This window comes from Haliaeetus albicilla, chromosome 2 (genome assembly GCF_947461875.1).
Source record: "Haliaeetus albicilla chromosome 2, bHalAlb1.1, whole genome shotgun sequence".
In the NCBI taxonomy this organism is placed as follows: Eukaryota; Metazoa; Chordata; class Aves; order Accipitriformes; family Accipitridae; genus Haliaeetus; species Haliaeetus albicilla.
The window spans coordinates 4,097,836-4,120,158 of NC_091484.1; the positions used below are offsets into that span (position 1 = coordinate 4,097,836).

General features: G+C 47.1%; 1 long non-coding RNA gene across 3 annotated transcripts in view; it reads right to left on the bottom strand.

The window, feature by feature from the left end:
• Positions 1 to 625: 625 nt before the first annotated feature.
• The window catches only part of LOC138689273 (uncharacterized), a 70,344-nt gene continuing 48,646 nt past the window's right edge, over positions 626 to 22,323 (bottom strand). Inside the window, exons 3-7 of one of the 3 annotated variants that reach the window (XR_011328128.1) lie at positions 8,540 to 8,633; positions 7,835 to 7,960; positions 4,945 to 7,741; positions 2,013 to 4,828; positions 626 to 1,865 (exon numbers count right to left, since the gene is read on the bottom strand). This is a non-coding gene — a long non-coding RNA (uncharacterized lncRNA). Of the gene's footprint in view, positions 4,829 to 4,944; positions 7,742 to 7,834; positions 7,961 to 8,539; positions 8,634 to 22,323 lie in introns of all 3 variants that reach the window. The other 2 variants (XR_011328127.1, XR_011328126.1) reach the window with 2 other exon arrangements.

Consider the following 22,323-nt stretch of genomic DNA (forward strand, 5'->3'; position numbering starts at 1 on the left):
GAGCTGAGAATTATCAGGGCTGTGACGGTAATAAACAATGACAAGGAGACCGGTAATCGTATTAGTAGTATTTTTACTAACATTATAATCATTATATTGTTGTTATTATATGGGTTACTATCTCCTTGGGTTTGGGAGGCTCTGAGCATTTTAGTTTGACTGAAAGCCTGATTTTATGGATCATGTTAACACTTGCAGATATACCTGCAATGATTTTCATTCAGTATTTCACACCGGGATGGATTTATGATGTGTCGTACCTCTGTCACAAGCTTTGAGAGTATCAGGAGCTCTGGGCTGCCGTTTTTTATAAATCTCCATAAATCATTAAAAATCTGGTTTTAATGAATGCAAATTTAGTGCCACAGAAGGGAAGTTAGTTGGCTGGAGGCGCTCCCAGAGCTGGAATTGCTCCGACACCAGCAGCTGTTGAAAGATGTTTCTTCAAGTTCAGTCCTGTAAGCCATGTGGGACCTGAGATGATCATGACAATCTTTGGGCTAAATCTCTGCAGACATAAACCTTATTAATGCCCATCAAATGAAACTATCCTCGTTTTTCCAAGATCCACAGAGCTGACTAGGAAAGAGGGGGAGTTGTTGTATATTCATCATGTAAAGTCCAGTTCTGGGAACGTTTACATTTTTAATATAGTTAAGTGTACATGTATTTACAAGATTAGGTTAACATAGTAATAAACAATTTATTTAAAGACATAATGTCTAATACAGATTTCTGGTGCCTGAATGATCATTTCCTAATATTGCTGTTATAAATACGGCCATGATTCACATCTCCTGTTGCAGAACAAGCAACAAATCTTGGGGAAGGAAGTACAGAACTGGATTTTTTCCTAAGAGAAGACTTTTTTTAGACTTTTATTATAACTCTAATTTGAGCCAGAAATTCATTCACAGGAAACATATAATAAATAACGAGTAAGGGTGGGATTTTTCAAGAGCAGTGGCTAGTGCTGGCTTGCAGTGGGAAATGCACTCCTGAAAATCCCCCCTGGGATTTTTACCAGACTTTGTGTTATCCTACCTCTGTAAGACCCTGTTGGTTTTGCAAACTGGAGCATCAGAATCCATCCTGCTCAGCACTGTGAGCTGCATTTATTATTACAAGAGCAAAGGATCCTGTAAATGAAAGGATGAGGTAGGAGGTTTAAAGCAAACTCTTGCACAGCTCCTGATTAAACAATGGCAACCGTTGCTGGAGGGCATTGCAGAGCTGAAAGTGTAAGTGTGTTCAAGGAAGGATTAGACAAATTCATGGGTGACACACGCTCTGGCAGCTGTTAAACCCAATAATCTCCGTGCAAACCTCTAGTTCGGGATGTCCCCGAGGTGCTGACGGCCGGCAGCCGGGGGAACATCACGAGAGGCAGCGATCCCTCGCCGTGTGTCCTGCTCTTGCCTTCTTCATAAACTACCCGGCGACAGCACTGCAATACCTTACCTCTGGGTTATTTGGAAACGGTGTTAGGAACTTTGCTGCTCAGCAGGTACAAAGTGTGATGTGTTAATTTTAAAAGAGGTAAGGAAGAGCTGTAGCTTCTCTTTGAAAGATTTCTGAAGGGTCTGAGCTCTTTTTTCTCAGGTCTTTTCCATTAGGTGATGCGCAGACCCTGCAGCCTGCCTTTCCTAAGATAGAAATAGAAGTGATTTCTTGCACTCCAATCAAGTTTTATTTGAATGAAATATGACATTACACTGGCAAGAATCATGGAAAAGGCCATAGACGGCATCATCCGAGGAGGAGACACGTTGAAGCAGAGCGCAGCGGCCGTCTGTATGTTCTCATAGAGTCTGAACAGTACGTGGTGCCTGGCAGCTCTGAGTTAGCATCGAGGTCATTTCAACCTTAGGAGTTAAAAGGGAAATTGTGACTGTGATTATGGCAAGCACAATGTTTTTGTAACTGTTGCTTTTTGGCACAAAGCAGTCCAGATTAGCAAAGCCACCCCATGGGAGTGTATGTTCTGGGTGCGGGCGAGGCAGTGCTGTTACCATAAACACCCGTGGCCACGCTCCGGTCCGGCTCCGCTTCTCCAGGCAAGCTGTCAGGAGCTCGAGGGGTTCCTTTCTCCATGCCCATGTGCTGCACCGTGCACAGGAGCTCCTGAGCTGGACGTGGGAGTCCTGCAGAAATGCAAACAGTAATTAATAATGCCAATAATTACAATCCAGATCATTATTACATGGGTCATGCCCAGCTACAAAATTTAAATTCTTTGAGCGTAACTAACCTGCTAAATTCTTATTTAGGAGGGACTATAAATCATGGCCTGTCTCCTGAGATGAGGGCTGGAACAAGGCACACTCCGCACCCTACCTTCCTGGGTTGCAGGACCTGAAGCTCCGCGCTGGGACAAGGATCCCCACCTCGGAGAGCTGCGCGTGTGGGTGCAGCTGCGGGAATCCCCCGGCTTGCGGAGGGAGCGAGGGCAGAGATGTACCCCAATCCCACTTTTCCTCTGCTCAGTTCACTTGGGGGGGCGGGGGGGAAGCTGTGAAGAATCATCAGAGAAAAACATATAAAACAAGAGCAAATATTTGTGGTGTCGTGACAGCTCAGAATTCATCTCTCCATTGTACCAAGCAGCGGTGCAAACAGGAGTGTGGGGAAAACCACCTGTACTGCGGTCTTTGCTCCTTATCCACTTGCTGTGCTTTTGGCACTGCATCTGATGGGAATATTTACTCTTCATTTAGCAGCAGCACAAACTCCACCGTACCAAGGAAGAGCAGGCTGAGCTCTGGCAGGGCACGAGTGAGGCGGCAGCATCTCAAATAAGATCCCAGCAACGCCTGTGGTGCACGGGAAGCGGTGCAGAGCATCAGCACAAGGGTTTGGGCTTTGGCTCCAACCGAGTTGCCATGGTCAACACTGCATGTTTGTACAGCAAGAGGAGATCATATTCATCAGAGCAACACCCTTCCTTTTTACGTGTGTTTTTTGACGTGTAGTTGCCATTGAACTACCCATTTAACACCGCGCTCTCTTGCTAGGACACTAGAGAAAGAGGTTATTTTCAGTCACCAAAGGTTTTACTTTTTTTTTTTTTAATAAATCCTGATGAAAAAACAACATTATAGCTGAGGCGTGAACTTTTAATGACTTTATTTCATAATCTTTTTGAAGATTCCTATTGAACTAACTGAGTCTTTCAACACTTTTTGTTTTTGGCTTAAAATGCTGGCACAAATGTTGCTCCAGATCTCACGTACTGTGCTATTTGCTGTGCCCAGTTCCCCCCTGCAGATTTTGGTAAATGTTGCCATTGCAGTGTAATGAAGTACAGACGCTTATTGACAGTGATATCATCTGCCCATATGATCTGGGAGATGGTCACAAGCATCATGTGTTTGTGAAGAATATATTCCAGCATGATATGTAGCATGCTTAGTTAGCTGCATCGGAAAGATTTCCAGATAGCTATTGATTTTCCAGTCCTGTAATTAGTTCAGAGATTACAAACATAGAAAATATTGCTCCAGAAATTGATTTTTTTAATTGTTCATAGCACCAAAACTGTGGCGTGACTGCGAAGCGTGTCACATGCTTCCTGCAGATAAAGACTTTGAACTTTGGAAAAATATTGCTGCTGTAAACCCAGAGGAGAAATCATGTGGCTAATTCTTTTGCTATCTCAGGTAAGGCCTGCATCCCACTAATTCTGACCGATTTTGAAAATCCATCCCTATAGTTCCTCTTGCAGGATTCAAGGTCTACAGGAGAGATCGGACTCTGCATCTGCGAGGCCAGATTGCAGCCTGGCCAGGAGCTGCCCCTGCGGGTCAGGATCAGGGGAAGCATCAGCCATCCCCCGTGGTGCAGAGCCCTCCATCCAGGGATGCCCCAGTGTCCTGGGGCTGATGTTCACCCTCATAATAGTTTTTGCTTAATCTGTGCTCTGTGCTTACCATTGCACGACTGCCTCTTACCGCCCTGAAGAGGTCACAGCCCCATGGAGCACATCCCACGTACTTCACCAGCATATGCAGCCCCCTGTGCTCAGCTGCAGGCTCAAAATGCCCCTGAGGAGGAGGGAGACTCCTCTGCCCGCTTTCCAAATTCATGGAGCCGCTTTTAATCACCACCATGAGGGTCCGCACTGCTGCTGCAAGCTAGCTACCGAAGGGCTCTGGCTGCAACCTGCAGCGACACAACATTTCCCAGCAAGGCTGCCTTTTGCTAATCCACTGCTCCATTATGGTCTCTGCATCTATGCTTATAAAAGTTTAAGCTTTACACTCTTTATATTGCTGCTGGAGCTGCCTACTAGTGCAGTAAGTGCCGTGCACGCACACGTGTTGCGCCGGACTCTGCCCCAAGCGTTCATCAGGGCTGATGTTTCACGGCTAGCTGAGCTCTCCTGAAACACATCCCGTGGACCACAGCTTGGGCCATGCTCAAATCCTTTTTCCTTTCCTCCCCCTGGTCCTGCAGCAGCAGGAACTCAAGGCTCAGCCTCACATACTGGAAAGGTTTACAGAATACAGCTTTAACTTGGTGACTGCCACGTGTTTCTTGTCTGAAGCGACACTTGCACTTGCCATTTCCTTGTTATAATTATAAGAGAAACTTAATCAGCTCGACTTCTCCTTGCTGAAGTAGGTCTGACTTTGCATTTGGCCTGCTGAAAGCCATTAGACCGCGACAAGCCGCAGCAGCTCGGGCAGTCAGCAGAGGCCAGAAGTCGGTCTCTGGTGTCCTTGTCCCTCCGGTCCTGTGTCATCGCAAGGGTGCACCGTCCCACCGGTCACTTTATAGCTCCTCTCGCCAGTTAGTGCTTTTTCTGGTTTTTAATTCTCTTCTAGGACTGTGAAGGGGGAGATAAGAGAGGAAAGGGATATAAAGACTGGGAGCATAGCGAAGCAAATCAGAGTTACTGCAGTGGTCCCGAGTATTTCAGATTTATTTTTTCCACTTGCTTACCTAGCGTTTGACGTCCGAGGAGGACAGGGAGCAGCAGGCAGTTGGCTGAGGGCAGTAACTTCTCCCACGAATGGCCATGGCCAGAAGCAGATATACGATTAACCATCTATTGGAGATGCCCTATGGCTGCTCTGACCTTCATCCCCGCGCGTCCCAGATCCGTGCATGGACAGAGTGAGGTGAAACCCCAGCCCCGGCCCCCACTGCGGCAGGAGATGTTCCCACCCCAGGCTGTCCCCAGCAGCTAGAAGCTCCATTTGCACAGGCAAACGTGCCCTGGACCTGCCAGGTCTGGAATGTCTATTTTTTTTTTTTCATTGCTTCCAGGCAACATTTTTTCATCTGTAATTATCCACTGAAGAAAGATGTCTCTTCTCTTCTTTGAAGGGGATTTTGGGTCTTCCCCAGCAAGGTGCATGAGCCGGTTAGTGCTTCGTGCTGGTGACTCAGTGGCCTCGTTGCACACACAGGATGGGGTGGCTGTTGCTTATGGAAAATAGGAGTAGTTATGTCCAGTAAAAAACACAAACTTCCTCTCCAAAGAAGCTGTTATTTCTCTCTAACAGGATAATGACAGATATTTTCTGTGGAGGCAAAGCCAGGAGACTGCAGCAGATGCAATAAGGGCACTGCAGTTAGGGTGGTTATTGGAATTATTTCATCTCATTGCCCAACTGTGCCTGGCATTAAACAAATCAGTTGGGTCACTTCTCTAAAAAGCTTGCAAATTAGGAAGGTGGGGCAGACCACAAAATCCCCCAGAAAAATAATTTCCAAATTACAAGGATTACATATTCTGCTGTAGTCACACAGGCAGTCAGAGAATTTGGCTACTATGGGATTTCTTCCAGAACTTGTGAAATCTCAGGAAGGAAGAAGAGTTGTTTATTTTTAAAAGCCCCAAACCTTACAATAATAAAAATAGTCAAACTGGGCAATGTGATTTGGTTGAGAAAGTGCTTCTGCAACTATATAATTCCCAAACATACCCAGTCCCAGCAAGACCTTGGGAAGCATCTCGGGAAATGGGAAGTGCTGCAGTGAAAGTAAATTTAATAAGACATTAATGAACCAGGCACCCTCCCCTCCCTCACCCACAGCAGCTCCCGAGGCAAGCGGCATCAGACCAGGGCACAAATTCTCCTCCTGCATGTGCAGTCATTGCACCAGCCCATTTTTAATCTTTGCAGGAAAATGGTATCACTGGGAGTCTCATTACATAAGAATCCTATAGGAGAAAGGTGTGGAAGGAAAGGAGGAGAAAACACTGCTTTATTCTTTACCTCCCAAAGCAATTATTGGGGTCAACTGGCTTCCTGGGAAGCAGAATTTGGGGGGCATGGATGAGAAGGGAATTGCAAGCGCTTTCCCCACCTCCCTCTGCTCTAGGACAGGTGGATAGGAAGAAAAATGAAGGGTATCACCCCAAGAATATATCTAGCCTTTGTGTAAGTGAATCCCCCTTGCCTGAGGGCAGAGTGGCCACTGCCGGGATTGAGGGAAAGCACCAGGCAAGCATCAGTCCCCCCAAACCAGGCAGTTTGGGGGTTAGGCAATAACTAGGCATTTAGGGGGTTACCCACTGTCTCCCCGAGGTGGGAGGATTTGCAGGATGACCTGCGGGCATTTCTCAGTTCTCAACACCTCTCGGAATTCCTACCGGGATAAGGACGGGAGCAGCTGAGTTAGCCCAGTCTCACTCTCCCATCTAGTGGTAAAACAAGGAAAGGTGGTCCAGGCAGAAAGAAAGACATTTAGCTTTCTGGGGCTTTTGGAGAGGGTATCATTGCGGGTTTAGTTAAACTCATCTTCCCCAGCATGCTGGGGATTGGGAATGTCACCGACCTGATCCAGAGGGAAACACAGCAAAATGCAAAGGTTGCTGCGGGTCGTTCCCCAGGTCTAGCGGGATTTGGGGGACCTCTGCTCCCAGAATAACTTACAAAGGAGATCGATCTGCACACTGATGAATACACCCCAGGTAAACCAGTGTGGCTCTAAAAGCATGCAATTCTTAAGCAAAATGAAGTCTCCTAAACCCCTCGTGGCAAGTGGGAGGCAAAAAGCTGTAGAGCAGCACGAGAACCGCAGCGTCCCATAAATAACATCTTACCTTCAACTAGCCCTCTCCGCTGCTCCGGCCCCGATGCAGACACAGCTTTGCAGATTTCCCCCCCCAGCCCACCCCACACGCAAACCTCACAGCCACTGCGCTGCCTTCCTGGAAAGGCTTCTGAGGTCCCACGAAAATAAGCAGGGGGGGAGGCGCAACCTGCGAAGGCTGATTGTACGGACGAGATTAGGTACCCGCAGGCATCGCGCTCAGAAAACACACTGTCGGAAACGTGGGCTGTGCTCCCTGAGCATGGCGTGCAGAGCCCGAAATTTCAGCAGTGCAACAGTCTTTAAGACCTCTTCTAGGAGGTGGCTAGGGGAGGCTGAAGCAGGGCAAGCTGTAAAGCTGTTTTATTTCAGCCAGACCCACAGAGCTGCATGAGAAGGGTTTCATCTCTCCCACAAAACTTTAAGATGCTCAAGCTGATTCAGGCTCAAGAAATCTCAGTTTTTTTCCATGAGGACCTGGTGCAGAATGAGCTCAGTCAGTGACTAGCCCCATGGGGATGTCACTCCCCAGGCTGGAGAGGTGCAGGGCTCAGGTCCTGCTGTCCCATATTCATGATGCTGCAATTCCCACTCCGGTGCCCAGAACTCTGTTCCAGAGACCTGAGATGCAGAACGGATGCACTCTTACAGAAGATTCATGTTGTCATGTCAGATCGAAGAATCATGGTATTTCCTGGAAGGTTAGATGATGTTTCATTTTCAGCAAATAAGGTCAAAAGCACAAGGGAAAAAAAAGTAATCTCTCATAGATCAGCTGTTTACAAACCCCAGAGGTGCAAGTGCTTGGCTCGTGTTGCTGTTCATAAAAAAAATGCCTTCCTGGAGCAGCACACTGCTAAACTTGGCTTTCCCAGGGTGTCACCCACATAGTCTGCAGCGTGAATAGACTCAGCTGGAAAAAGATAACTCAGATGAGTACGGTACTCACTCCCACGCTGTTGGAATATAAAACTGAAAATAAAACAAAAAGTGCTGGGCAGGTTTGGGAGGGCAGGAGTCAGTCAGGTAAAATGGAAATCTTCTGCAGAAGGAATGCAGTGCTCTGGGTGGTTTCTCAAACAGCACCCACACGCTGCTGGAGGGGGGACGCAGGTTGGACCCATCATGGGCAGGAGCCGGTGATGGGGCCAGGCCACCTCGGGGGATGCTTGAGGCCGTGTTGGTGTGTGCTTACTGGGATGGGACATCGCTGGGCTGTGCCCGGCGTGGCTGGGGCCGAGGTGGGTGCTGGCTGAGGGTGCTGGGCCCCCTGCGCTGGTGGGGTGCAAGCTCAACCACCGCATCCCTCGGATACTCTGCGTGTCGGGAGAGGGCAGCCTTCACCGCAGACGGATGCGGCCGGGAGGGCGAGAGGCATCTGCAACCAACTGGTCCAGCACAGCAGGAGCTGTGGCTTTTCTTAAAAGCTTCAATTAGAAAGTTTAAGCCATGCCCAGTGCGGAATAGGGGGTTATGCAGATGAAGAAGGCACCTTTCTCTCCTGAAGACGCTGATGTTGCCAGGAGTTAAGCGCTTTCCCATCTGCATCCTCAAGGATGTCCTGAGATGTGATTCACGCGGCCAAGCTGGTAGGGCGAAAGGGCCCCTGGACCAAGGCTGGCCGTGACCTGCTGCTCCAAGAGCCCCTCTCCAGCAGACTTAAAGATATATATCAGGTTTCCCTTCTTCACTGCAAGCTCATCTACATGCAGCACAGACCATCAGGCTCATCCGTTTGGCTGCATGTGCCACAGCCTGGGGACCCGGGTGGGACATCCTGGGCTTGCATCTCCGGCAATGCAAACCCTCCCTGGAAAGCGTGTTCGCTGCTACAGCAATAAAAAAAGGTTAATGAAAAGACAAGCTGGAAACGTGGAAGCACAGTTAATGCTATGGCTGTGATGCTTCATTTGCGCTGCAAAGAGGAGATAAGTTCTGCCTCCCACTAGAAGTGTCACCAGGGAAAATTATTCCTTCCTTCTGTAAATGGCATCACATTGTTTTTTCTTTTCAGCTTGCTGCCAACTTGGTGTCACGGTCTATTTTTTCATGAAAATAATCTGGTTACCTGGCAGTGGTGGTACCCTCCATCCAGCCTCCCACCCCCCAGACAAGATCAGTACAAAAGATATTCAAAAACAGATTCACCTAGGAAGGAAGAATAAATAAGGACGGCTCTTAGCTTGTGAATAGCTAATGAAGACCCACTTAGCAGTCTTGGCATCTTCATCAGCTTCAGCGGATGATCGTTGATTGTGTGTCTGCAGCTACTTTATTCTTCTTTGCTCATTATACCCAGGTCAAATGAAACACACACAAAACCGTGGCAGAAATGATAAGAGCCGATGGAGATGGCCATAGTGGTGACCCATCGAACTGGAAAATTACCAGTTAAGATTTTTTTATAGCCTGTTACATGGAGCTATTTCGTCTATCAGCAAGAGGTAGGTCACTTCTAATCACCAGGGGTGAAATCCAACTCATCACCCTGTCCTGCATCTCTCATTAACAAGGGATGAATCTGAACAGTCCCGCCTGGGAGACCCCTTGGAGAAGCACCGGCCATGTATTTTGGGGGCTGTTTAGGATTCACCACCATACTAACGTGCTGGTATTGCCCAAAGGACTCGGGGCTTTCTGCACCAACCTGGGTGCAAAGGCTGTGGGTGAGGATTGAAGAGGGTGGCAGGGCTGCTTGGCACCCAGCTCTCACCCTCACCGGTCACTGCACCGCTCTCCTCAGCCCAGAAAGACTTTTCCCTCTTAGCAAGAGGTTTTTCAACTGTTAGAGTCTAGTGAAACTTACAGTGAATAACCTACATCAATACACTATCATATAAATATAGTGAATCCTCTAACAGGGTTTTCTTCTTAAGTACCTTAGGACACTGATTTCCCCCTTTCCCAAAACCAAGCCTGAAGGGCTCAGGGGCTGCAAGGTGAATGATGTTTCAATACTATATTTGCTAATAACCTGGGAAAGAAAAAAGGGAACAAAAGAGTAAAAAAGAAAGAGAGCCAGCCAGATCCTGCCTCGCCACAAGTACCCATGTCTTGATTAGTTTGCCACAAAACTTGTGGCAATGGATAAATATGGAAGAGGGGTGCTGTAACATGAAGTGCCTTTGCCGGAGAACTCTGCTGCAATGTGGATTACCCTGCTGTAAAATCTGCTCTATTTCTACTTGTCTGATCCAGCCCCAAGACCTCATTGACGGTGATTACTCCCAGACTCTTCAGTCTCCGCTTCTTTCTGTTCCTAACCCAGCAAACCATCCTCTTCTCACCAGTTCTGGGTCAGAGGAAAATGTTGTTATTAGGCTACCTCTATTTTATGGTCTTTTAATTATTTCCACCTCTGTGATTACACTAATTAGCCAACTGGTTTCTAATGGCTGTACAGTAGCTCCCATTACACTTTCATTAATCACGGTGTTAGCTAGTCTCGTTAAGAGTCCCTGATTTTTTTGCATTATGATTTGAAATTATTCAATGTAAAAGTAATCTGAAAGGGGGAAAGAATTACATAGGAATGACACCATCTTTGCCAGCAGATTGGCAGAGAGCCTTTTTGATATATTTAGAAATGTTATGATTTACAAGAGCCCGCCAACCATTTACTTAGTGTCTATAAAAAAAAAAAAAGGGTAAGCTTGAAGTTTCCAAATCACAACTATTAAAGGCTCCTTCTCACTTTCTTTGATTCAAGGCTGTTGATGGACACATTCAAATGGGATCAAAACCAAAACAACTGACAACACATCTCCTTCATCCTGATAGCTGTAGCCGAGCACTTACCACAGCTACACCATCTCTTCATCACATGGCAAACGCAGGACAACACAGAAATAAAGATCTAAGAGGAGGTTAAGTTTTTGCCACTGGAAAAACATTACTCTGACAGCTCTCAAGACCTTCCTATAAATCCTCATGCATGGAGACTATTTGATGTGCTAAAGGACTTCTTAAAATAATCAAAATTAAGAACAAAGCAGCCCACATTGGATGGCTTAAATACATGCACAGGGGAATGTTTGCCACTGTGGTTATGATAGGGAAAAAAAAATTAATACCTACTTAAGAGGAGAAATTCAAACACAGATCAATTAATCCTGCCAGCCTGCTGTGTCTTGGGCAGGGGAAGGATGATGGGCGAGAAGACCCAGAGACCTGCAAACTGCCCGCAGAGGAGGCCAAGCTGGAGTCACCACTCGCAGACAGCGCTGCCCGTCCGCTCGAGCCCTGCCCAGACACCAGCCGTTTGCTTTGCTTCTACGTCCAAGTGCGATCCCGCAGCTTCCCTTTTCCCTCCACTGCAGCCACTCCAGGAGTCCCTGGAAGACACCCCTGCCTGCACCACCACCATCACAAAAAATCCTCCAAGGAGAGGCGTGCGGGAAGGCACGGTTCTGTCCATCGGAGCTCACCCCCCTCCCAAACCCTTTGAAAGGCAACAGAGGCACAAATTAGAAAGAAACCAAAAGTGGATACTTGCACATCAGACCTATTTCAGATATCCGAGAGCTGAAAATCAATCATGCTCTCTCCAGCTAGAGATGCTACAGATGCACGTCACCAGCGATTCTCGCTCCCTTTCCCCATCCCGGGCCAATCCTGCATATCGACCCTTTCTGAGGAAAGCAACCTTCACCTGCACAGCATCCCGCAGCCTCTTCAAGTCACGGCCCACGGAGGATCACACGCAGGGGGGCACAGGGAGGGCTGGGGCACCAGGGGCAACAAACTGGCCTCAAAAAGCCATTCCCAAAAGAAAGGGTGCAGGTAACAAGCCAGGGCAAACACAGGAGGCTACCTTGCTAAATAACGGCACTTAAATGCTGTTCTCCAGGCAGGAATTAGCACTTTGCTCAGCTGTTTGTGACCTTCATCAGCACCTGCAGCACAGGTGCAGCTGATACCTTCAGTGAGAGCCTCTTCACCCGCAGTTATCCCATGCTGGTTTTTGGAACGGGACAAACTTTGCTCATCCTGCTTGCTCCCAGTAAGGACAGGATAACAGCACTGCACGGGGATTATTAACTAAACCAGACCTTGAGCAGCAAGTGCAGCATTTCAGCTACTGCAGAAGGGTAACCATTGGCTCCTGTGGATTTTTTTTATAGCAGCAACTTCTCTATTTAGTTATTTTGCATCTCTGACCAGTAGCCTTCATCTGCTGCAAAGCTGAGCTCTGAAGAAAGATGCCTGGTCCGGCTGCAGTGTGGGGCCCTTCTCCTGGGCATGTCAACCTGGGCTCTGCGTGATGATGATGAAGAGGGTGGCCAAGCCCCAGTTCAACGAGGTGCTTCAGTACAGCATAATTTTAGTGAGCGTTAAGTAAAACATTTTTGGCAGAAGGGACAAGGATGACGTTGCTCTTGCCTACCAGGGCTGGCTTTGAAAAGGAGGGAGAAGCAGGGAACCTTCATTTCCTGAAACTAAGAGGCTGAAGAGCCCCCATGACAAGCAAACCATTAAAAAGAAAAAGTAACAATAATACGGAGCAAAATATTGCTTCAGGGAAAAATTTCTGCTTGGTTTTAGCACAGATGTTGATATTGCACACTCAGAAATGGCTGCGTGGAAACACATTCACAGTGTGCTATTAGATGGTGCACGAAAGCAAGGAGCTGTGCTTGCATGGGAGAAATTAAAGCATTTAAAAATTAAAAGACATTTTTTAAATGGTTTCTGAAAGGCATTTTCTTCTCTGATAGAGAAGTTATGAGTAGAGAGACTGCGCTTCCCCAAACCACAGCCCCTTAAAGCCAGAGTCTGGGACTACCTCGAAGCACTTGTCCAACCCTTCACTTCTCTGCTTCCACAGAAGGGAGCTCTGGCAGGAACCAGCCGTCGCCTCTGCAAATTCCCGTGGGAGCTCCTCTGCTCGCGGCGAAGACGGTGCCAGGCTCGCCCCTGCAAACCAGCCTCGGCTGGGGGCTCCTGCCCACGGCAACCTGCATCGCCTCGTTTGCAGACGTGCGTTCGTGCGCTCGGGAGCAAATCTGGAGCGGGGGGATCTGCAACGTGCCAAATTTCCCCAGGGTGAGCCCTTCTCACGCTGGGAGCAGGCACCCATCCTGCCTGACGCCTGCACTGCTGGAGGTGCTCTGCGTGTAAATTCAAAAGAAAGCTTATCCGTACAGCACCCTTACTACCTCCACATGCAGATCCCACAAAGCATAAAGGGATGTTTTTCAAATTAATGAATGTCATCGTTTCAAAACCTGAAGCCCTTGGGAGGAGGGAATCCTCTGACCCGTGGGATGAGGGAGTCGCAGGCTGAGGCTGAGCGGAGTTTTTCGGGCGTCGTGCACCTGAAGGAGCAGCAAGGCTCATGCACAGAGGTGATTGCTCTACACTTTGCATATTCCCTCTGTGCACCGGGCTGGGATTTTTCATTTCATCCATAATTCATATCTTGCTGCAGCGATTCTACGGAGGCAGTACAGGACCTCAGCACCAGTGGTAACAGGGAAAAGAGAGAGATGCTTTTCATGGCCAGACAGCAAACTGTAGAGCTTGGGTCCAACAAGCACCTCCACTTTATCCCAATTGCCCTGTAGGCAAAGATGCAAATAGACAGTGAAATAAAGGCTGCGGCTGGGTTCGGCGAAGGATGAGCTGCCGGTGCACGTACAGCCTGCTGAAAGGTGCAAGAAAAACCTCCGCATTGCGGGAGGGCCAGCCTGGCTCGGAGCTGAGCATCCTTTGCTCTTGGGTCGCTGGCAGCCGAGGCTGAAGATGGCAACCGCAAACCCCACGTTCAAACCCCCCGTCTTGGCTCTGTTTGTAGCCAGGAGTGACTGTGCACGACAGCCGGCAGCACAGGGCTGCTTATTCCTCCAACCCCGACCTGTTTTACACAGGCAAATGCCATCGCTAACCAAACTCAGATGCCCGTGCACCATTAGCTTTTGGGACCAAGCCGCTTTTCTTTTTCACTTGGCTCCAGCAGCGCTGAAGGATGACAATCTTTGCTGTCACCGTGCTGCTCCGGCCGTATCACGTATACAAAACAGCCTGCGCTCACTCCCAGGGCTATAAAGCTTCCTCCTGTAACCCCGCTGCCTTTCCTCTCCCTAACACACAGACCGAAAACCCCAGTTTGTCAGAAACCAAAGTGTTTTGTGAGATTAAAATGTAAATGTCGCACTCAGCTTTTCAGAGGGGGTTTGGTATTTTACTTGCGACTCTGCGAGGAAATAGATTTTTGATAACTCTGTGGAACGGCTGCTGCCCAGCCACTGCTGCAAACAGCCAAAACCTTAATAAATAAATCCTCTGTCAGCCAGCTCTGAAAACCAACTTGCTGGTGGTTTGGAGAAATATTGGGAATTTCAAAGCAGCTTTGCACAAGGGGACCTCTAATTACAGCAGCGTCTCCTACGCTGCCTGGTTTTCCTTGGGTTTGGGAGGAGAGGGTGACTGCAGAATACCCTCTTTGACAGTGCTGGCAATAAACACTGTATATTAACTTTTTACTATTTTATTGACTTGAAAATATGGGGAAAGGGCCATGTCACATCTCATGCTTCGCACTAATTGTCACCCATGAATACCAGAACACGTGGAAAGGGAGCGTGAAAATAATTCACATGAAATTCATGCCTGGCTTGGCTCTGTTTTGCAGCCTCATCTCCGAAGGACACCTGCAAAAAGGTCTGACTGAACCCCAAACTAGGTCCTTCCTAAGGCAAACTTTTTTCTTATCTTTCCATGACAGATCCAGGTCTCTTTTCTCTGGACTCTCCGACTCTACAGAAACTTGCATCGCACTCAGCATTCGCTGCCATGCACGGCTTTGGCTACGTGCTAACAAATACGTGGCACCATGGTCTGTGAATTGTCCAGGCACCTTGTTCATCCAGACTGCTGTAAACACCGATAAACTTAAGGGAAAAATAATCAGGAGGAGTTTGGTGACTTTCTGCTGACCACCAAAGCTCCCGGCCACCCGCCAGTGTGGTCAGAAGTGAATTGCTGGGATTTTTGCATCCCCAGTTCTCACATCTTTAGCACGCCAAGGTTGCACCTTGGTGTAAGAAGCTCTTGGCTTATGGCTCTCCGTTGAAAACTGTGACCAACATTAATATTTACAGCTTTATTACCAAAAAGCGTCATGAGTTTAACCTTTCTTGCATAATACGTGTAATAACCTAAAGACGACTGCTGCACAACTTGACCAGCAGCACTCGGAAATGATCAGTAAGTCAGGCATTACTCACAGGATTAATTTGGAAAATAATTTCAAACAATTGAGATGTATATGAAAATGAACAGACCACACAGTAATAGAGCTTGAGCCTGATCTGTAAACTTAGCTACTCACTTTTTATCCCTTAAGTAAACTAGGAAGAGTAATGTATTTATAGCCTCTTGACGTAAGTAGCCTTGCTGAAATATTGTATGTAATAAATATTCTGCCATCTCCAACAGCCTATAGGACAAAGCGCTACCAAGGTACTGCAAAGGCAAACTCTACGTGGTTAACGAGTCCTGGTGAGCTGCCAGCCAGCTGAAAACATCGCAAATGAGAGAAAACAATGAAAATATAGCCTTACTGTTAATGTAGGATAGAGTTTTATTGACACAACCGCAGTGCAAGGTCATTGGATAAGGTCTTTCAGCCTTCCAGCTTTGCATGGCACCTTTAAACGTCCCTTCCCACCATCACCTTGGAGTTTGGTCAGCTTTATCCCAACGTCTGTTGTTTGTCAATTATTTTCTCCACTGTTTTTTTCCCTTTCTGATGTAAAGAAAGATCATAAGATCTCGGCCCTTTTTCCCTGACCCGTGCTGCCAGCATTGCTTTTTATGGAATTACAAATTACACAGTGCATCCGCATTAAAACAAAATGTGTTCATCACCGTTTTTAAATAAGGATGTCATTTGTAAATGCTTTATTCATAATTAATGGAATTATTACTGGGTGCAGCCGCATTCTTCATCCATGTACTGTAAGATATGTTGTAAAGTGCATTAGTAAAAAGCTTTATAGATGAGGATATGACAACCCGACTGTGAAGCACATTATGTGATGTACTGTAGCTATTGTAACAATCTTTATGCAAGATTTTAAGCTATCAGTCAGCCAGGGGCTGATTGATAGTGTAAATGTTAATAATTAATAATGGGATAATGTTGATAACTAATTAATAGTAAATGATGAGTATGGATTTTTTTAGTTAGTATTATGCTAATATGCATTATTCACTCAATCATAAAATCATGTTAGAGATGAGAAAGTCTCTCTAGCTTTCTCCGTCCGTATCACTGATGAGTCAATGCTGCTCTTTCCTCTCATTTCCGAAACAGCTCTTTTTGTCTGGCTTCCTGCATGAAATCTATTTGTTAAGAAGTATGTTTTAAAACAAATTTATAGCTCTGTATGTGTGTGTACCGGAGCGACGTGTAAAATCGTGGCCTGTGGGACACGAGTACAACAAACCTGCCTGCTGTAGGCATGGGAGACCCACGATCTGAGGGACCCTTCGCTACGTTTACAAGGGAATAGTTTAAAATGAAGGAATTGCCACTGCAGGTTTCTTTCACTTATGTGTGGCATCCTCCAGCAATTTAAAGCCATCAGCTACGGGAAGGTCCTTGGGCCGATGAACAGCCCATAACGCAGGGAGGGTGTAAGGATGGAGACACAGAAGAGAGAAGCGAAGACCTGTAAGGTGGCTCAATCAACGGTCATGTCATTTTTGTTTCTGCCGACGTTATCTTTTTTTATATATGCTAGACAGGATGAAAGCGGGCATTACGTCATGTCAAGTGAAGTCAATGTCTGTTTGCCGCCGGGCACCGACTGCTCAGAAGACGTGAGATGCCAATAGCGACCTCCAAAATCAGGATTTAGAAACGGATACTGTGTAATGGCCCCTGGGACGTGCTGGATTCGAACGCTCCCAGCAGGGAGATCTCCCTTTCTCCAGCCCAGCAGCGGCTGTCTCCATCGCCCAGCTCACGGCTGCCCTCGCCGGACCAGATATATAATTTTGCCTTCTCCGGTTTCAAAGACTAAGATGCAGGAGAGCTCCTTCCTGGTACTCAGCTGGTTTGTGGATAACCTAAGCCAAAGGCATCAAATATACCGAGCTCACTGGCATTTTCCCATCGGCACGGTCTCCGACAAAGCGGGGTGCACTCCACACACCCCCGTAATGATGTTTTAATTCCTTAAACCATGCTAATACCCACCCAGCTCACTGGCAATGCACGAACACAGCTTATTGACTAGTGCGAGAGCAGTGTTTAGGGAGAGCTAAAAAGTGCTCGTTAGTGCAAGAATTCTCTTGTTAAGGAAATTAATAGTGGCAGCTTTTTCTTAGAGAGATGAGAGTCCTCGGAGCTGATCCACAGATTACCTTTCTTACCCCTTTTCCCTCCCCGCCTCTCAGATTTTGTGTTTGCCTTTTCAACGTTTTTATTCGAGACAAATCCGCAAGCGTATTTTCGGGTGGATGTCACCAGGATCCACTTCCTCCTGGCCCACAGACAGTCTGTCTCTTATCTCACTTACATTAGTATCAATTATTTACAGCAGGAATGCTAAATCATGAAAATGAAGTTGCAGCAAAGCTCTGCCTTGGCTAAGTACCCCACACTGTTTGCAGCTGCCCAAGCCCCTGTGCTATTTGCACTTAGCCTTGCAAAGCAATGGCCACGAATATTTTTCCCCCTTTCACAGCCACAGATAAGAGCAGTGTCTGGGCACCCAGAGCCCGTGTTCTTCGTGGGGGTAAAACTCATACAGGGAGTGCACTTGGCAACATGTCTATAGGGAAATCTTTTCCATGGCGACTAGGTTTTGGAGTAGCACAGCTCCTTTGTGTACTTGCCAGAAGGTTTCCTTTGCTTCTTTTTTTTCCCCTCCTTCCACAGAGGCTTTCTGGCACTGGAAAGTAATGTTTGGAGGGAGGAGACCATCTGCCTGCCCGTGCAGCCCGTGGGTGATGGAGCTGACACCCCAAAGCAGGGTGCAGCCAACCTGCCTGGGGGCTCGCCATCGCTTTGTGGCACTGTACCGGTATTTTTGCCATTTCCCTCCTCCTCCTTCCCACGGGTATAATCTCTCTTCTGGGACCCCATAATCTGGGGGAAGAAGCTCCTTCCCCACTCATGGCAGCCAGTGCCATGAGGTTGGAACGGGGCTCTCGCGCTGGCACGCAATCACTGATGAGCTCCTTAAACAGCCGAGTGCCTAAGGGATTTTTTTTTTAATGAATAGTATTTAAACATGAATAACTAAAATCTCAGTTAAATGGGGATGTTATACAGCTTAGGACAGTATAAATACAAATGTCTGAGCTCTGCTCACGTCTTTACTCTTCAGATCCAGAACAGCAGAAGTACTTTACCTCTGTTGGTAAGTGCACCACTAAGTGAGGTGATGCTTACACCCTTGACCTTGGAACAGTGCCTACATTTAAATTTCCAGTAATTCTCAATATTTTTCAGATAAGTCCCTGCTTGCACTGGAGAAGCTGTCCTTTCCTAGTTTGGGTTCAACTGCTGACCCAGCACAATCCCACTCCGCTAGTTACAACTGTGAAAAGAAACCCTGAGAAAATAAAAAGAACAAATAAACCTTTTGAAACTTGGTTGTAGAGAGTATTCAGAGAGAGAGGAGACCCCCTGAGTGCAAACCAGAGCCCGTAGACGCTGAGCAAGCTGGACTTGACCTGCCATGGGCTAGCAAGGGGCTTACTCCAGGAGACCTGAGCTAGCCCTGAGGTTGCAAAGCTCCAAGCCTACAACACAGCTCCCTAAAGGGACTCTCCAACCACCAGTGGCCAATTCAGCCCTGGAGGAGTAATTTTGGGCACCTTTGAGCCTCCCTGGCAGCGTGCAGCGGTTGTGGTCCACGCCGTGGTCATGGTGAGGAGTTGAAGGGCAAGGCTTGCCTTGGCTGGAGGTTTCCATGGCTCAGTGGATGCTGCTGGAGATGGAAACCTTCAGCCAAAGTGAGTCCTGCCCCCAACCCCGAATGAGCTGGCTCGACCCTTAGCTGGTGCTTTGCTGTCGCCCACGCGTGTGATTTTGGGCAGACGCGGGAGTCACTTGTGGAGGAGAGGTATGCAAGGGAGGACGGAGAAAAGGAAGGGTGTTTTAATTTTAACCTGCTGTGAGTCACTTCATTAGCCCTGACCCTGTTTGACCCTTTTACTGTTATATCAGCTTAACTGTTTATTTTCCTCATAAAACTAAAACTAGATCGATTGCCTTTGTCTCAAAGCCCTTTATGTGTCTTGGCGCCCAGGAACAGCCCTGCCATTAGCAACAGGCCTAATGCAAATTGAATCTTTGGGAAACAGGGACGGTTTGAAGCAGACACCAAGCCAACCTCCCCATCTTCCTCCTTTTTCCTGCTTAAGCTTCATCTATTGCATTTAAAAGAGAAACCATATCTATTTATTTTAAAATAAATGTACAATGCTATCGATACATATGTGCACAGTGTGTCTCTGTTGTATACACATCCATACAATCAATAACCATGTCTTGCTGGGGATTTAAGTATTAGTCCTCAAAATCCAGTTCTAGACCACCAGATTTATTTGTATGAAAATATACCCTTTCTTGCATAAAGAAGGATATTAATTATAGATGCAAACCCATAAATCTTCTGGCTTTAGCTGAGATATTTGCTGGATTATAAATATGAATTGGAGATGAGGGTCCTGCTCTTCCTATTATTACTATTATTACTTACTGATTATTATTTTCTATATGATCAGTATCTTCAGGTGGGTCAAACATTACTGGGGAACGGGGAGCTAAGCCTTCAAAGGGTGCGCACATGTTGAATTCATTAAAAGGTTTTCTATCCCAGCCCTGCTCTCCGCTGCATTTCACAGTCCGGTGAGTCATTAAACACCCTGTTCAGGTCTCTTCCCCTCCTCTCCATCCTGCTTTTGGTACCTCATTTCATTGTACTGCTTTTGCCAGATCATATCAAGCTCCCTAATGTTTATTAATGATGTCCTGTGCATCCTATTGACAATGCGCTATTGTTTCCGAGGTTCTGCTTCAACACCAGTCTTGGAAAGCGGCCAAACCAGGAGCCACCGGGACCCCAATAACACCCAGGGCTTTGTCACAGGTGACGATTTTCTTCTCCACCATTTATTATGGCAGGTCTGGGAAAATCAGTAATAAGCCACAAGGGCTTGAGTGTCCAAGGAGCTGAGCACCCAGAATACCAAGTGGAGGATTTGCTTCAGGCAGGGTGTGACAACTCTGATGTGACAACTTTGATGTGACAACTGTGGACAGTCCTGATGCTGCTCAGCACCTGCCAGGGCAGGGCTGGAGGAACTTCACCGTACATCACCCCAGAGCTGAAGAATTGAGTGTCGCTAGTTAATTCAATATAAACCGAGACAGCAGTACATTGCAGTGGATCTCCCAGATCACTTTATCAAGTGCTCCAGAGCGAGGAACACCAATTAACGAGAGCTAAATTGAAGACTTCACTGAGGACCTCAGGGCATGCTATATTTGCCGCTGTATCCCTGCTGATCTCTGCTGCTCCAGCCGTGCTGGTTGCTCTGCGGTCCGTCAAGGACCAAAGAAAGCCTGATGCCAAATGCAAAGGGCTAGATGCTCCCAAGCATTAGCAGAAGCAAAAGGCATGGAGCTGGGCTCCCATGGAGGGATTTCTAAAGGTAGCTCTGGCAGATGCAGCAATGCAGCAGGCTGCTGACCAAAGGAGAGCACGTAGTCAGATCTCAAACTAAATTCATATAACACCCTACCCTGAAATTAATAGGACCTTCTATGCCAGGACTGTAAAGACAGGGCTCTGTGTAAGGTCTGTGTTTTTGAATTAGAATCCTGTGCTTAAATAAATTAAGTGAGCTGTCAGTATATTAAAAGATTTAATGCCTTCTTCGGTTTTGCAGTGGAATCCTAATGAAAATACTCTTCAATATAAAATGCTGAATAAATTAAATGGTGAAGTGTTCTAATAAACAGTCTGTTGTTACAGTGAACCACATTAAAGTAGTGATTATCTCTATGGTAAAGATGTTGCCCTGGCTTTAAAAGAGTTTCTGCTGGTTCAGGCTTTTTCTGACAAAACATAAGCATTGTGCTTAAGTTGTTCAGTTCAAAAGCATCTGCCCGGTTCCTGGGCCAAAACCTGAAATCAATGGAAATCTTGTTGGCTGGCTAACCCGGAGCTGGATTAAATGGCATTTGGAGCAGAGGGCTCTTGCAGACTGAATTGGAGCTGCCGAAGAAGTTGCTGCCTGATGCCCTCTGCCCTGAGCAGGAGATACAGAAGTGTGTGGGGTTAGCTACAGCCATCAGCAGCATCCTACAGTGCTGCCTCCTCCCCACTAATTAATAATCTGGATTATCAGCTGTGAGTCTCGGGTGCTGGTCACAGCAGCAAAGAGGTGGCAGGCGGTGGGGACAGCAGTGATGGCTTCAATCATGCCAGAGCTAAATCCAGCACAGCTCAGGACCTGGAGTCCTTGGTGGTGCTCAGCATGGGCAGCTAGCTCTGTGGTGTGGGCAGCAGGGATGAGGCAAGGTCGAGCCTCCCAGCTTCAGCGACGAGGCCCTAAATTTACAGCTGGGTAGATTTTGCTATTGAAGAACCACAGTGAAATCACAAATAAGATGAGGAGGGGCTTAAAAGTATTTTTTCGCTGTTCTCATTACAAGTTAAGATAACAAATTACATCTCTTTTATATTCTTTATATAAGGTAAAGACCTGCTTTTAAAGGTAAAGACCTTACCAGAAGATAAAGTCCCTTACATATAGATCAATTATGAAACAACTTTAATTGTCCCGCTTTTGGATTTCAGTTCTTATCTAACGACCTCCACCCCTCACAGTATTTCTTTGGAAGGAAAATTTTTTCCTGACATTGTTTTCAGAGCTTGAAAACCCAGAAATAATGTCCCAGTACCCAAAGAAAAAGAAATAATCTAAATTATATAGATATACCTGTTAGGTCCCCAGAGCATCTGGATGCACAGTAAGATGTCACAGAAAGCCAACCGTATCCTGGGCTGCATCAAGAGAAGCGTGACCAGCAGGTCGAGGGAGGGGATTCTCTCCCTCTACTCCGCTCTTGTGAGACCCCACGTGCAGTACTGCATTCAGTGCTGGGGCCCCCACCATGAGAAGGACATGGACCTGTTGGAGCGAGTCCAGAGGAGGCACACCAGGATGATCAGAGGGCTGGAGCACCTCTCCTGTGAAGGCAGGCTGAGAGAGTTGGGGTTGTTCAGCCTGGAGAAGAGAAGGCTC